Source organism: Melanostigma gelatinosum (genome assembly GCF_949748355.1).
Source record: "Melanostigma gelatinosum genome assembly, chromosome: 12".
In the NCBI taxonomy this organism is placed as follows: Eukaryota; Metazoa; Chordata; class Actinopteri; order Perciformes; family Zoarcidae; genus Melanostigma; species Melanostigma gelatinosum.
This window is the reverse complement of record NC_136645.1, coordinates 16,189,810-16,204,518: the sequence shown is the minus strand read 5'-3', so window position 1 is coordinate 16,204,518 and position 14,709 is coordinate 16,189,810. Positions and strand designations below refer to the sequence as shown.

At 40.5% G+C, this 14,709-nt stretch overlaps 1 protein-coding gene across 6 annotated transcripts in view; it reads right to left on the bottom strand.

The window, feature by feature from the left end:
- Positions 1–14,709, bottom strand: part of LOC306785869 (neurexin-1a-like) — a gene marked incomplete at its 5' end in the record, with an annotated part of 228,738 nt that overhangs the window by 82,594 nt on the left and 131,435 nt on the right. The gene's annotated exons all lie outside the window — the stretch shown is intronic.

The following is a 14,709-nucleotide window of genomic DNA, read 5'->3' as shown; positions in this document are numbered from 1 at the left end:
CAGCTACTTCCTGTCTCGCTGCATTAGCTCGTTGTCTGTCGCAGCTGTATGAGAGGTTTGAACATGACCTGGTAGTTGGAAGAGCAGCTCTAATTACGTGGCTATTGAGTGAGACAGAGCCTTGCGGCATTATTCCAGTGACCGAGTCAAATTGATGGTTGGAAATAAGTCCATCTCGCCAAACAAAGGAAATGGTCTATTAAAAGTGGGAGCATGTTCCTGTATGAAGCCACAGCTCAGGTTTTGTTGCTTGCCAACCAGTCACAGCTTTACCATTTCAGAGCTGTCAGAGTTGTCTTAATCAAATAAGTATGCTTGTGGGGAAAAAAGTGGGTATATGTGTGTGCAAGTGTGAATGAATGAGTATGGGATTGGGAAATAAATGCCTGTGAGAAAGGCTGAAAATAAATGCAGCTGTCAGATTAGCATAAAAACAGCTATGTTATGCATTTACATGTGTGTGTGTGAGTGACAAGGAAAAACAGAGCGAGCGAGCATGTTAATATTCATGGGGACAGGGAGTTAAACAGCCCGAGCCTGAACAATAGATTATAAATCATTCTGACTGTAATTCCAATATTTTCTTGTAAACCAGTTCCCGGGGATATAAAACGATCGATATATTTTGCATTTGTTTATTTATTTCTGCTTTCCTCCCTCTGAAGTGATTAAAGCGTGTCACTCTGCTCTCAAGTTCTCAAGTTACAATTTCATTCCCTCATTGGAGTCAATACACAGTGTCAACCATGAGCTAAAAAGAATTGCATCATTAATTAACGATAATGTGATTAACGAATGATGTTGGGACATACAGATCTGTGGCGGGATTTATCGTTTACATAAAGAATAACTCGCATTTGTAAAACGTAATGGAATAACACTGTAAGCATTCTTGTTCGACTAATGGATAACGCGTTATGAAGCCTGATGACTTCTGCAAAGGAAAATAAATGATTTGTAATATATTTGCGAGGCAGGCATCATTTCTTTTTCATAAAGTCTGGCGGCTACTGCTGAAAACCTGCCTTGTTCCACTAATGCATATCTGATGTTGGCCCCTTCACAGAGCAATCTTAAATTCATGTAGCTCTCGCTGGACTGTTGTCACTGTCTCCGAGTTTACCCCGAAGCCATCGAACACTTGCTCCTTGCTCCAGCTTATTATAATTAAGCTCTTTTAAACCATGTCAGAGTGGGAACTCACTGGGCCCTAAAGCGTCCATTTCCCCCTCTGTCTAGTCATACGATTTGACACCCACTTTATCCCACTGACAGCTTATTTATGGTTGGTGACTTCAAAATAAAAAATAAAAAAACCACTAACAAAGATTGCTCATTTCAGTGAGCTGGTATGCAGATCTTGCTACTGACACCCTTAAGCTAAATGGATAAACAGCAAGACCCTCATGTCAAGGCACCAAAGGTCAACTCAACTCACTACTCTGTGACATGTAGATTATATAAATGGTTCGAAAAGAAGATTCAGAGAGTGAAGACAATAAGGTTGCCGAGATGTGGTAACGCAGTCTAAAAATCCATACAAATCCATACACCCCAGACCAGTGACAGAGTCCTTGAGGGACGGTTGAGGATTAAGACGCATGGAGAAACATGGCTAATGCACGCCTACACAGTTATGCGGAGGCATGAAATCAGCAGACACGTGCCTGTGCAACTCCAGTGGCGGGAGTAATTATGCACTGGCTCCATATTTGTTATTTGTGCGCTCTCCTGGGACCGATACAGTGGTGTCCAGGACATACTTGGCTGTTTGTTGTCTCGTTAATTAGAAAAAAGTTTCGGTTTCTTCCCTATTTTTCACTGTATAATAAAATAAGATAAATGAAAGCACGAGATCAAGGTACAACGGGGGGAGGTTGAGATACAAAGTGCTTAGAGGTGTAGCGCTACGCATCACAAAAACCTACGAAACAGAATGTAAATTCAAATTGTATTGCTTCACATATCCCAATGTAACTCCGACATTCATATGCATTCCCCCAGCGAGGTCACGGTGCAGAAACCAAGAGGCAGGGTGTTTTGGGTAAGTATACTGGTGTGTCTTACTCAAGACTATTACAGATGATGAGACCTCCAGGATGAACTCCTCAACTACAAGTCTCCCCTGTAAAAGGATAATGAATTAATCTGTCCTCATGTTGGATTACATTGAGAGCTGGCTGCTCACTGCTGCGTCAGTTAACATCAAAGAAGATAAACATTGGCAGATCAAACACTCTGCTTTCATTAAAAATGTAGCACCTTCTCCTGCATTTGGCCAAAGAGGTGTGTGGGTTAGCAGACTGTAGGAAAGCGGGCATGGCCTGTGTGTTAGAGCCCTCTTGGCACCGACTTCTCAATGTTCATTTCTGCTGCGATAAAGCAGGAGCATATAGGAAACTACTCAGCGGTGTCACATGAAGAGGCGGATACGTGTAAGCAAAGGAAAGCGCCCTGGCTCTGTGCCCGAGTGTAGCAGTTGTGGGGCGGTTAGGATAAACAAACCAAGCGGCCTGCGTGACTGTACTGCTCAGCTAAAGTCAGGCTCCCGGACCGTCTTTCCTCTGACCTCCAACGCGGCCATCGTAACGAGCCTCATATTACCACCTCTGCCGAGAAACTGGGGAGGAATCCAATCATAATTACATAGTTGTGATGGAAATATGAAAAGGAGAGATGACATTATGGATCTGCTTTCCGTCAGCACCTAGCACTTGCGTTTCTCTCTTTTTTGCTGCCAAGGATTCCCGTCATGACTTGTGTGCAAAAATAGATGTGGCATATAGAATAGCTTTTTCAGATTATGTTTTCATCTTTTCAATGGAACTTCAACGTAAAATAACCTCTTTTTCCAATTGTCTCTTGTCTATACATCTTATATTCATATGTTTAGGTCTATATATTTTATATAGGTATATATATATCTTATATATATTATATATATATAGACCTATACATGCCATTTTCCAGGTTTACTTTTAGTTTGTGTAAATTAACAATGGACTTGAGCTATAAGATCTGTGACACACTTAAACCTATTTATGACTGGGACAAGAAATAAGTAGGTGAACATTTGCATAAATTGCTGCACTTTGCTCATCCCCAAATCATTTAATAGGACAAAACTATATTAAGGATAACATCATTTGGGTTTACCTCTGGTCTGTGCCCCCCACAGAGAGGTGTACAATTAAAAGAAGCTAAATGATGTCTATTGGATTACTATTTCAGGTTCCAGAAAGATCATTACAGCGACTTATGAGGACACTATTGTCCAATAAAATCGGTATCTTATCGGTATCGGTATCTGGTAAAAAAATCTATCTCCAATCAATGCTCCTTAAGATTTCGTGCCATAAGGGAAAATTGTGAGGCAACTTGATACATTTTTTTCTCCCCCCTGATCCACCCTTCTCACTATATTTTACCTTTTGGGACAATTAAATGGTCCGGTGGCTGAGGAGATGAGGTGGTAAATAGATAGTGGGGTTATGAGCAAAACCGTTCAAACATATTTCTTTTCAGCTGCATGTTCCAACTTGGCAGCGATTACAAAGCTGTGAATTACAGAGACAGGCACAGTGTATAATTAAATGGTACATCACACCCCATGATCCAAAATAATGATGTGAATACATTGATATCTGTCTATATATATATTCTAGGGATTTATTTTTCCTCCCCAGGCTTCACTGCCAGAAAAAGAAATACTGAAAACTATTCAAACATCTTGTGACATGAACCAGCAATAATGGAAGAAGGGGGAAAAAAGCATGATTTGATGATTCAAATGACAATGGTACTAAGACATAACGATTGTCAGCCAGTGTTGTAGTTATGTCAACAGGCAAAATAATTGCAGGCCAAAGAGATCTCAGCTTTCAGCTTTGATGTCAAGGACCATACATACAAATGTACCTGTGCATCATGTTTGATTGTTTGTGAAAACATGCTGAGGCTTCGTGAACACCGGCACTTCCCGCAATGTTGAAGACATTTTTAAATGATTAAATATTTCCATTTCTGTTAAAATATTTTTTGTTTTTTTTTGTTAATTCTTTGAGGAAAATGGTTTTATATCTCAAACCTTTCAATATTATATGATAAGAATTTAGATTGTAGTTATTATGTAGTTTAATCATAAGCAACACACATAACATCACTGTAAAGCTATTCTTATGTTATTTTCTGTTGATCGCTTTAACATTTCTGTACTGATCTTTTCATTGTCTGTTCAGCTACACGAATGACCTTTCCCACTATACTGTGAACATGTGTGTCAGTTTAAAGAGTTTATTTCTCATTTGTTCACTGTTGCTGCTGCTGCTATTAATGTAAAACATCTCTTCTGTACACCAGATAATGTTTTCTAGAGTGTTTTCCAATGCACTTTCCTGTCCGTGCACTGTGGGGCTTTGTGTTGGCGAGGTGACATTTCTGTCAGGGTTTATCTTGTCTGTGCCAGTTTGGTGTTCTGGCAACATGCTGCGAAATGAAGTGCTCCACCGTAGGCAGAGAGAAGCTGTGGAATTAAGAAACACCTGGGATGTTTGCTTTTACCCGTTCACCTTCCGAGTCCAGGTTCAAAGGAGTGTGGGGTGCACTGCAGTTGTCTCCTGTGCTACTTCCATACCTTTACCAATTAATGTGCGCATGTACAGATCCTAATCAAAAGCTTATAAAGTATGTTTTTGGATATGTAGGCCAGTTTGACTTTGATGCAATTCCCTCAAGCAGTAAAAAAAAAATAGCTTGATTTTTTTTTTTTGTCATTCTAAGTTGATCCACATGTGGCTGTACAATGAATGAGGAACAGGCTGGAGGATGCACTTCTCCCATTGCAAGACAGCCCCTGTAGTTGGCTGCCAGTTCTTTTGGCTGTTCACCATAATGTCAAAGAATAATTTCTTTCATTTGGCAAAGAAGCTCCGAGCACCAGAGCAGCACAGCAGCATAATAAGTTATCTCCTCCCATGCCAATACAACTGAAAGAGCCATTTATTTGCTCCTGGAAATCCCGCACCTTTTGCTCAAGAACACGTTAACTCTTTTTGTGGTACAGTAGATCCCTTGCTCTCTACTGTACAGTCAGTTGTCAGAGGCGCTGCTTTGACTGGTGATGAAAACCCACATACAGTGCCATGCATAAGTATTCACCCCCCTTGGAAGTTTCATCCTTTTGTTGCTTTTATACATGAAATAATAGTCAATATAATTTGGCTTGTTTGACAAGAATTTGCAAAAAGAAAAACCTCTTTCATATCAAAGTGAAAACAGATTTTTACAAAATAATGTCAATTCATTAAAAATATATAAGGCAAGGCAAGTTTATTTGTACAGCACATCTCAACAACAAGGTAATTCAAAGTGCTTCACATAAAACCATTAAAAGTATCAAAACATAAGGCAAAAGAAAAGGAGATTTAAAAAACGTGTAAGAAATAAAATACAGTCGTAAAATGCAGAAATGCAGGAAATTGATGAATATATTAATTGAATGTGGTTCAATTAAAGGCAGCAGCAAACAGAAAAGTCTTCAATCTTGATTTAAAGGTAAAGTAAAGATTGCATACGTATTCACCCCCTTCAGGTCAGTATTGAGTGTGTGTGTGGATGTGTCTCACTCAGGCTGGCACATCTGGACACTAAGATTTTTCTCTATTCTTCTTCAAATCAGCTCAAGCTCTGTCAGGGAACTCGGGGATCGGGTGTGAACAGCTCTTTTCAAGTCCAGCCTCATATTCTGGATTGGATTGAGGTCTGGGCTTTGACTTGGCCACTCCAGAACATTCACCTTGTTGTCTTTGAACCATTCTGTGGAGCTGTTGCTGTATGCTTGGTGTCGTTGTCTTGCTGGAGAATAAATATTCTCCCAAGTCGTAGTTCTCTTGCAGACTGAGTCAGATTATCCTCCAGGATTTGGGGATATTTTTCTGCATTCATGTTCCCCTCTACCTTTACAAGCCTCCCAGGGCCTGCTGCTGAGAAGCATCCCCAGAGCATGATGCTGCCACCACCATGCTTCACGGTGGACATGGTGTGTTCGTGGTGATGTGCAGTGTTTGGTGTTCACCAAACATAGCGTCTAGTCTGATGGCAAAAAAGCTCAATATTTGTCTCATTAGACCAAAGAACCTTCTTGCAGTTGACATTGGAGTCTCCCACATGCCTTTGGGTGGATTCTTTCTACAGTGGCTTTCTCTTTGCCACTCTCCCATACAGCTCCGACTGGTGAAGAACCCGGGCAAAACTTGCTGTATACAGTATACAGTCTCTCCCATCTGAGCCATTGAAGCTTTTAGGTCCTAGGTGTCTTGGTGGCCTCCCTCATCAGTCCTCTTCCTGCCCGGTCACTCAGTTTGTGAGGACGGCCAGCTCTAGGAGATTTAAACAAGTGCCATACTCCTTCCATGTCTTAATGATGGACTGAACTGAACTCTGTGGGATGTCCAGTGAGTTGGAAATATTGCTGTAGCCATCTCCTGACTTGTACTTTTCAATGATCTTTTCTCTGAGTTGCTTGGAGTGTTCTTTCGTCTTCGTGTTGCAATTGTAGCAGGAATACTGATGAACCAGAGACTGGACCTCCCAGACAGGTGTGTTTATACTACAATCACTTGACACACATCAACTGCACTCAGGTGATCTCCATTTCACGACTTGTGACACTGCTGGCATCAACTAGCTGGACTTCTGTTGAATTAGGTCAGTCACTTTAAAGGGGGTGAATATTTACGCAAACACTTATTTTACACTATATATTTTGAATTAATTGACATTAGTTTGTAAAAATCAGTTTTCACTTTGACATGAAAGAAGCTTTTTTTGCAAATTCATGACAAAAAAGCCAAATTATACTGACCATGATTTCATGTATAAAAGCAACACAAGGGGAAAACATCCAAGGGGGGTGAATACTGTATACTCATAAGGTATTCTACCCCATTGGCAGTAAGGCACACACGCACTGTGAACATCTATTCATGGCGAAAGTCACCACCCATACCCGGCGCCATGTGTCTACTGACTTACGAAAACAGAGGCCGCAGTATTTAGAAAAGCAAATGTAAGACTTCTGGGTAAAAGAGGTCAATTCAAGATGGGAATTAAATGAAAATGTCACAAAAGAATATTTACAAAAACAGACCCTCCAGTTATGTCAGTTTTCCAGCAGTAACTGAATACTTTGACATGTGAGGTGATTAATTGTCTGTCACCTTTGACTGGCAGCCTCTGTATGTGGGAATAGTTAAGGACAGTGAGAAACAGCAGCTCTGAAAATATGAGTTGAGTGCAATTGTTCTTGCAGTTGTTTGGAGTCAGCAGTTAAAGCACAGCCTCTGGTTGTCTGACCCGTGGGCACAGAAGAAGAAAATTGGGCCGGACAAAGAAAACTGGAATGCAAGGTAGCGTGGACACAGCTACATCCCTGTGGCCACCGTCAACCCCCCACCTAATCTCTATTTCTATATCTGTTCATCGTTCCATTGCAGTATAGCGAGGTCCTTTCAACAATTTAAACATCACTCTGAAGCTTTGCTCCAGGAGAAAGCCATTCTCTATGTTCACTGGTGTGTGAGAAGCCCTTTGGGGGACTAAAAAGGCTATGGATTGTTGACTTGTCTTAATCCTCTCCCAGCACAAACAACTGCCTCCCTTATAATGGGATAGGCAGTTAGAACAGAACTAGCAAGCATGAGGAAAGGTTTCATCACAGGTTGAGGCTGGAACAATTCTGTACAACATACTGAAATGGCAGCAAAACAAACTTTTAATGTGACTATGCTTAAACTGTACGTGAGGGGCAAGGTTTCCCTCAACAAGATCACAACACAAGATTACTGCATTGTGCAGGCATCTCATCCATTTTATACATCATTGGATTGTTGCTATAATGCAAAGCCAACACATTGTTTTGTGTGAGCATGGAGTGGAAATTGAGCAATTTTGCCATGCTAGTCCATAACTGCTGCAATTCTGTCATGAAACTAACCCATAACATACAATACTGCCTACTGCACACCCGACCACCCTGCTTTGCTTCCTTCCACGCTTCTTTCCCCTCACTTTTATTCTGAAGTGATGAATCTTCCCTTCAGTCTTTATCAGAAGGCTGGAGCTGAGCTATTCTCTTTTTAGTCAGCAGAAAGCAGAGTGGATAGAGGTGCTACATCAACCGGGAGCACAGACTGCCTGCTTACTTTGTGTTGGCTTAATAAGTCTGAGCATATTGGCATATATACAGCAGTCGATATAAACTTTTACACTTCATTGCCCAGAGACTTAATCTTCACCACCGGCCGATAGAATATTCAGTTATATATGCCAATACAGTATGTGTTTCAATAGCAGCAAATGTAATGCGTTATTGACGACAATGGATGTAAATGATAAGTGGTACTGAATCAAACATGGATAAAAAACAAAACTGCGTTATCAAAGGGAAGCATTATAAGCCCTCAGGCAGTTACCCTTCATCTTCAGGCTAGACAAGGCAAATATTTTAATTTGCCTGTTTCCACAGTATTGTTTTAACAATATCCGGTGACCTATGTGCCTTAAGCTCCTTCTAATGAAGACAATCCCAAAGCAGCATTTCTGCAGAGTACGGCTGACAGTGTCCAACCTGCCTTCATAAGCTGCAACGGATTAATCCTCTCTCCCTGCTTTGCTAATTTGATGTAATTAAATTAAGTGGGGACTCAAAGTGGGGCATTGCTGCTTGCCTCATGATTGGTCATCCTTATTAGAGGGTATAAGAATATTAGAATTACAGGAGCAACAAAATCTAATACAAACGGGGAGAGATAGAAAACATAGGAGCACTTAAGTCAGAGCTTAAGGCTGGTACAGTACTAAATGATCACATCAAGAGGGAAGGGGGGGCGGGGGGTGAGAGGAAGAGAGGCTGAGAAATAGAGAGAGATGCATTTTGCGATAGAAAGATGGTTGATTAAAAAGTAGTTTCATATCTCTATATTGTAGGGAGCAACAGCATAATCACACTACTTTATCAACCATATATATCTATATATACATTTTTTAAAGTATTTTTTAAAGAGTAATTTAACACCCCCTGAAAATCCTCTCTTTGCTGACCTCGGTTGAATTTCTCACCTTGTTGCATGATGTACAAGTGGACTCCACTGTTGGGTGTGGTTACAGGTGCAACATTGCACACTTCTGGCCACACCTAACCACGCCCATCAATGATGCTGGGTTTGTTCAGAGGTCAAACAGGCTTGGGCGTGGCTAAGCAAGCAACATCAATTATTGAATAAATATCTGCCCAATCATATCCACTAGAAGAGTGATTGACGTTCCTATCTCGCCCATAGACTGTACATAACCAATGGACGTTGTCACCGTTTTGAAGCCTCCAGTTCCGCATTTTGACCTTCGCCATCTTGCTTTTTGGTCGTCGCCATCTTGCCCTTTTGCAACCAGAAGTGACACAAGAGGGTGAAGCTAAGTACAACCAAATGCTGAATAAGACACTTTTAGGCGATCAAAAAGTTTACAATTAACTTTATGAACTGATAACAAAGTTTAGGTTAAAGTTCTCCCAGACCAGACAACGCTGTGGTGGCAGCCTGTCTATCACAAAGTACGCCAAAGAGAGTATGCTCTATCATCTATTTTACGCTAAATGGGAGCATACTTTACTAAATGACATCATGCTGTATTTAAGAAGACTTGGAAACGATTGAGACGACTTCTCAAAGACTTCTATACAATCAGACTTATTTTTGCAACTAGAGGAGTCGCATTAGCATTTTTATGAATGCTTTAATGAGACACTCAACTTTCATATTTTAACTTTCTATATTATGTCTAACGTGAAAACCAACGGCCAAACAGCTAAAAGTACCTCTGTTGTAAGATAGACAACGGTTAAAAGATAAATGCAATAATCTATGGATCATGCTCACCCCCAAGACAGATAATCAAATGTATGGAGGCACATTTTTGCTGGGCATGAATATTTGATGCTATCACATGACATGTCCATTACTTGCACAATGCAACGTCACAGATTGCAAACAAAGCAGTTCTAAAAGCAGTACAAAAACTACTCTCTAAAGCAAACCTGGGTCATTCTTACCAATGATATAATAATCAGTTTTGGGGGATACACCCTGCATGCAGTTGATTCAAGATTTGCATGTTTAAACTATTATAGGCCTTAATGCCTCTAAAATGCATTAATTAGCTGTCTTGATTCATTTTACATTTGCTGCCCCCTTTATCTGAACTAGTATGTGAAACTACACGAAGTGGAATGTTTAAATTCTCACATTTAAATATTAAATTCACACAGGAGTTTACCATGTGGTTATTTTATATAGAAATATTTGTATCAGATTACCAGAAAACATGCTATATAGTGATATATGTATGTGGATAGTTAACGAGATATAAAATGACCTAGAAGATATTGGTCATATACAGTATATCCCAGCCCTAATAAGAGTTACCAACAAGTATAGTATATATAGTATTTAGACACATTCTGATAGCTCTTTACTAAAGTTTGTGACCCCATAATGTCATTATATTTGGAAAACGTTTTTTCATTACTGTAGTTGATCCTCCAGTGATCAAAACAACAGCTATCACAATTTGGGACCCTTCCAAAACATCTTTGGCAACATCTATCAAAGTACAGTAATTAATATGTCATAAGGTATGATAAAAACCACTGCACCATCAGCCCAACCTGTCTGTTTTTACTTGCACAAAATCAAATTGCCCTGTGGATTAATAAAGTTTTCATGATTTTTATTAAAATGTCGGAAGTGGCAAAATAGCCAATATTCCTAATGATGTCACAGATTCTGATGTGTGACAAAAGTTGATATATTGGCAACAAACTTTAATGCCACTTACCGGAAGTATCCCTTCTTAATTTGGTATTGTAGATATAAGACTCCGAACATACCCTCCCCTAAACTCATACAATCCGCAGTTCGAAAGAGATTGTGAATCAAGAAATGTGCCCCTGCGTCACATTGCTGCAGTAGTTTGCCATAGTTTATCCTCACACTGCTCTGAAGAGATAAGCCTTCACCTTACCATGACGGGGCCCCCGGGCAGCCATACCAACTACCCTCACTCTTCATGGCAGGGAACCATCAATTCATGGTTGAGGTAAAGTTCTGCCCACTGGCCCAGTAATATAAAACCATGAATGCTCAGTCGACCAGTGTCACTCACACCCTTTTGCCCCCTCCTCTGCCATGCTCACTTCCCCTAAGCCCTAAGTGATACATGAGCCCCTGCCTTGTGAAGCAGAATTGCCCATCCAGGCAGAGCTGACAAGACCCACTGTTTTAATGGAGCAATACCCCAAACGGGCCCTTTGTTACCCTGACCAGCTGCATATCTGCCTCCCCAGCCAACCGCCTTGGCTCTGATAGAGGTGTCTCACAGTATCGACAGCTTCTAATTTACTCTCTCATCATCACTTGCCTCATTTGCTCCTCAGACTCAATGCTCCCTTTCTCTCAATTCAGGTCAGCCATTTTGTTTGCCAGCAATTTGTTGATTAGATTTTTCTGCATCCAGTGTTTAATTTGCATGCCAGCGAACACACATATCAAAGTTAGACTTAGATAGAAATCAAGCATCAGGCAATTCTCTGCTTTTTCATTCCCAGTTAAAAGCCTCTTTGACTGATTGCGTGCCATCAAACATCAGTGCATTCTTTAGTTTCAGTGCGCAGCATGTACCAAACATCACAGCCTCCAAATGGTCTCTAGAAGCTGTTGTCTTCTCTATTAGGGAGCCAACAGATGTGGAGTATGACTGCAGTTCTAATTACCGAAAAAGACAAGTGTGGGGGATAATTACACAGTGGAAGTGAGGCAGAAAGCAGAGTCCAGGGCCAGACCTCTGATCTGAGACTCGAGACAACCCTGGCTGCCCATCACCATATGCATCAGCACAAATGCTGCTCTTACAAAGAAGCTGCTTTAGGATCAGACAGAACTACTGGTCTTTATTGAGCATAATCGTACATTAGCACTATTCATTAAGCTAAACATACAGCAGTCTACACCAGGCCTGCCTAATTACGACATGCTTGTGCCACAGGGTTTTCTTTGAAATGATTGAATACACCCACATCTCTACGTGTGAGGGAAAATATCATGAAGAGACTTCACCACTGCCCCTCGTCTTTAACAAATCATTGTTTAGCTCAAGGCCATGTGGATGTGCCACATGTAGTTAAAAAAGGGAGAATGATGTCTGGTCTTCATTTTACATCAGTTGGCAAATTGACAAGCAGCATGTAACATAAAATGACATATTAGAAAACCCATATTAATGTAAAAATAAAAGATCATTCTACACGTTATCGGTCATACCAGGAAACAGTTGTTGATGTGTCGTCTCTGCCAACGCTTGTATTTTTACTGTTCATTCCTAAGCCGTACCCAGGAGAGAACAAGCGCGCCTTGGCCTTAATTGCAGGATTAAACATCTGCTTTGCTTATTGCTGAGTAGCCTCACTTTGTCAGTAAGCCTCAACTAAATGGTGAGATATTATTTAATGAGCTGCATGTCTTAAAGAAATGATGCAATAACATGAATATGGAGAAAATAAGCAGAAACAAACAAAAAATCACATGTGCTGACGTACCGAGGAGTGCGGGAGGGAGTTTTGTTGAGCAGCACAACGACTGCCTCTGCAATATATATATATATATATATATATATATATACATACATATATATGTTTACAGCTCTGCCTCCGTCTTACAAACAGGCAATGTACTGTAGAAGCACCATAAGAGAGCAGTGCTGTCCTTTATCTCACACCGATGCTGTGTATCTACCAACAAATACAAATAAATAAATAAATGTGTGTGGGTATGCATTGTATTTCTACACCATGTTGCAAAATGCTAATATTAGCTTGCACTTAGGTAGGTGTGTTTTTATCAGCCCATGCCAGAAGGCCCGCGGCACTAAGGAATGGAAGGAGCAATGAGGAAGGTGAAATCCCACACAATCCTATTAGAGTGGATTAGGGGGCAGCTTTCTTTCTGTTGCAACTCTGCTGCAGGTGAGCAATTGTAAATTGCAAAAAAAAAAGAATAGTTATGACATGGTTGGTTCTTGTTGAGGCCCTCTATTGTAACAGGGCAGCCATTCACTTTTTTTTAAACCTTTTATTTTCAGCATTAATCCAACATAGATGATATTAAAGTTGTTAGGTAATGCTGTGTAAGCTAAGAGTAATTAGAACACCAGCAATCAAACCACCCACGTAAAAGAGCAGAAGGATAGATTTTGTTTTTCTTCACCCACGACGTGTGAAATTTAAGTAGAACTCCTTCACTCCTTCAATTGCAATCATACATTGTCGTCTTCTGTGGGCTGGCTGCCACAGAAACCCATCCTTTCCGGCCTCCCCTGTGTATGGGGTCATCAGGCTGTAAAGGCTGAGAGACTTCACCCTCCATCTTCAGTTGTTTTTTTTCTCCTATGACCTTTCCCGGAACCCAATTAGTCCATCACTAGGGGAGTTATAACTGTTCTCTTGTCACTACGGTATGCCTGGACGATCATATTTGTATATCGTTTAAGTGCTATTTGGCTTTACGAGCCATTCGTAAAGGCTACACACTATGTTACACTATATAAATGAAACCTTTCCCATGTGCGCATTTCCATATCACTTCCACTACCCACACCCTCGTGACAATGATTCAAAGTCATCAAAGAGATGAAAGATGATCTGGGCGAGCGCTTTGTGTGCGCAGTGAGCTTGTGTGCATTTGTGAGTTAATGTGCAATGAGTGTGTGTGTGTATACAAGCTTGACTGGCACAGAGATAGCTGCTGCCTCATTATGATGACTGAGAATGAGGCTTCTCCAGGGTGACTGAACTCATTTCAGATTAGATTTTTAAAAAATAACAAAAACGTGGGGTTTTGCATTCTTGATCTGCACTTTATTTATTTCAATTTATCTTTTTTTTTCCACTCCTTTCTTTTGTCTCTCCCCTGGGAAATGGAGAGGCATTTATAGACTCAATCAGAACAGACTGTGGGGAACTAATTGAGCTCTTTTATTAACATCTTTAACCAGTTGACCTGTACTACAGATGCATCACTCCACTCTTCCTGTCTCCCATACAGTTAATGTTGTCATGCAAGTCATGTGGAAGGGATCTTTTTTTTTTATGCCTCCTTTCAAATTCAATCTCTCTTGTTCCTCTCTATTATTTTTACCTTTTCACAAACGCACAAATCTTTTGACATGTCCAAGTTCTGCTGCCATTTCAAATTTGCTGTACTAATATGTTATACTAATGTCCATCCTGGGAGAGGGATCCCTCCTCTATTGCTCTCCCACAGGTTTCTTCCTCTTTCCTCCCCGTTAAAGGTTTTTTTTTGGGGAGTTTTTCCTGTTCTGATGTGAGGGTTCCAGGACAAGAGGATGTCACATGTGTACATATTGTAAAGCCCTCTGAGGCAAATTTGTAATTTGTGATTTTGGGCCATACAAAAATAAATTGAATTGAATTAATACAGTGCATTCAAATATCTGTTACTCTTGTTTTGATGTATCCAAACGTCTCATATAATCTAATGATTGTTATGCATCTGGTGTGGTTTGTCAGTGTTCCAGTGGCATTATCCCATTACAATATGCTATTGTATTTTGCAGGCTTAACAGCTGTGTAACGTCAACATT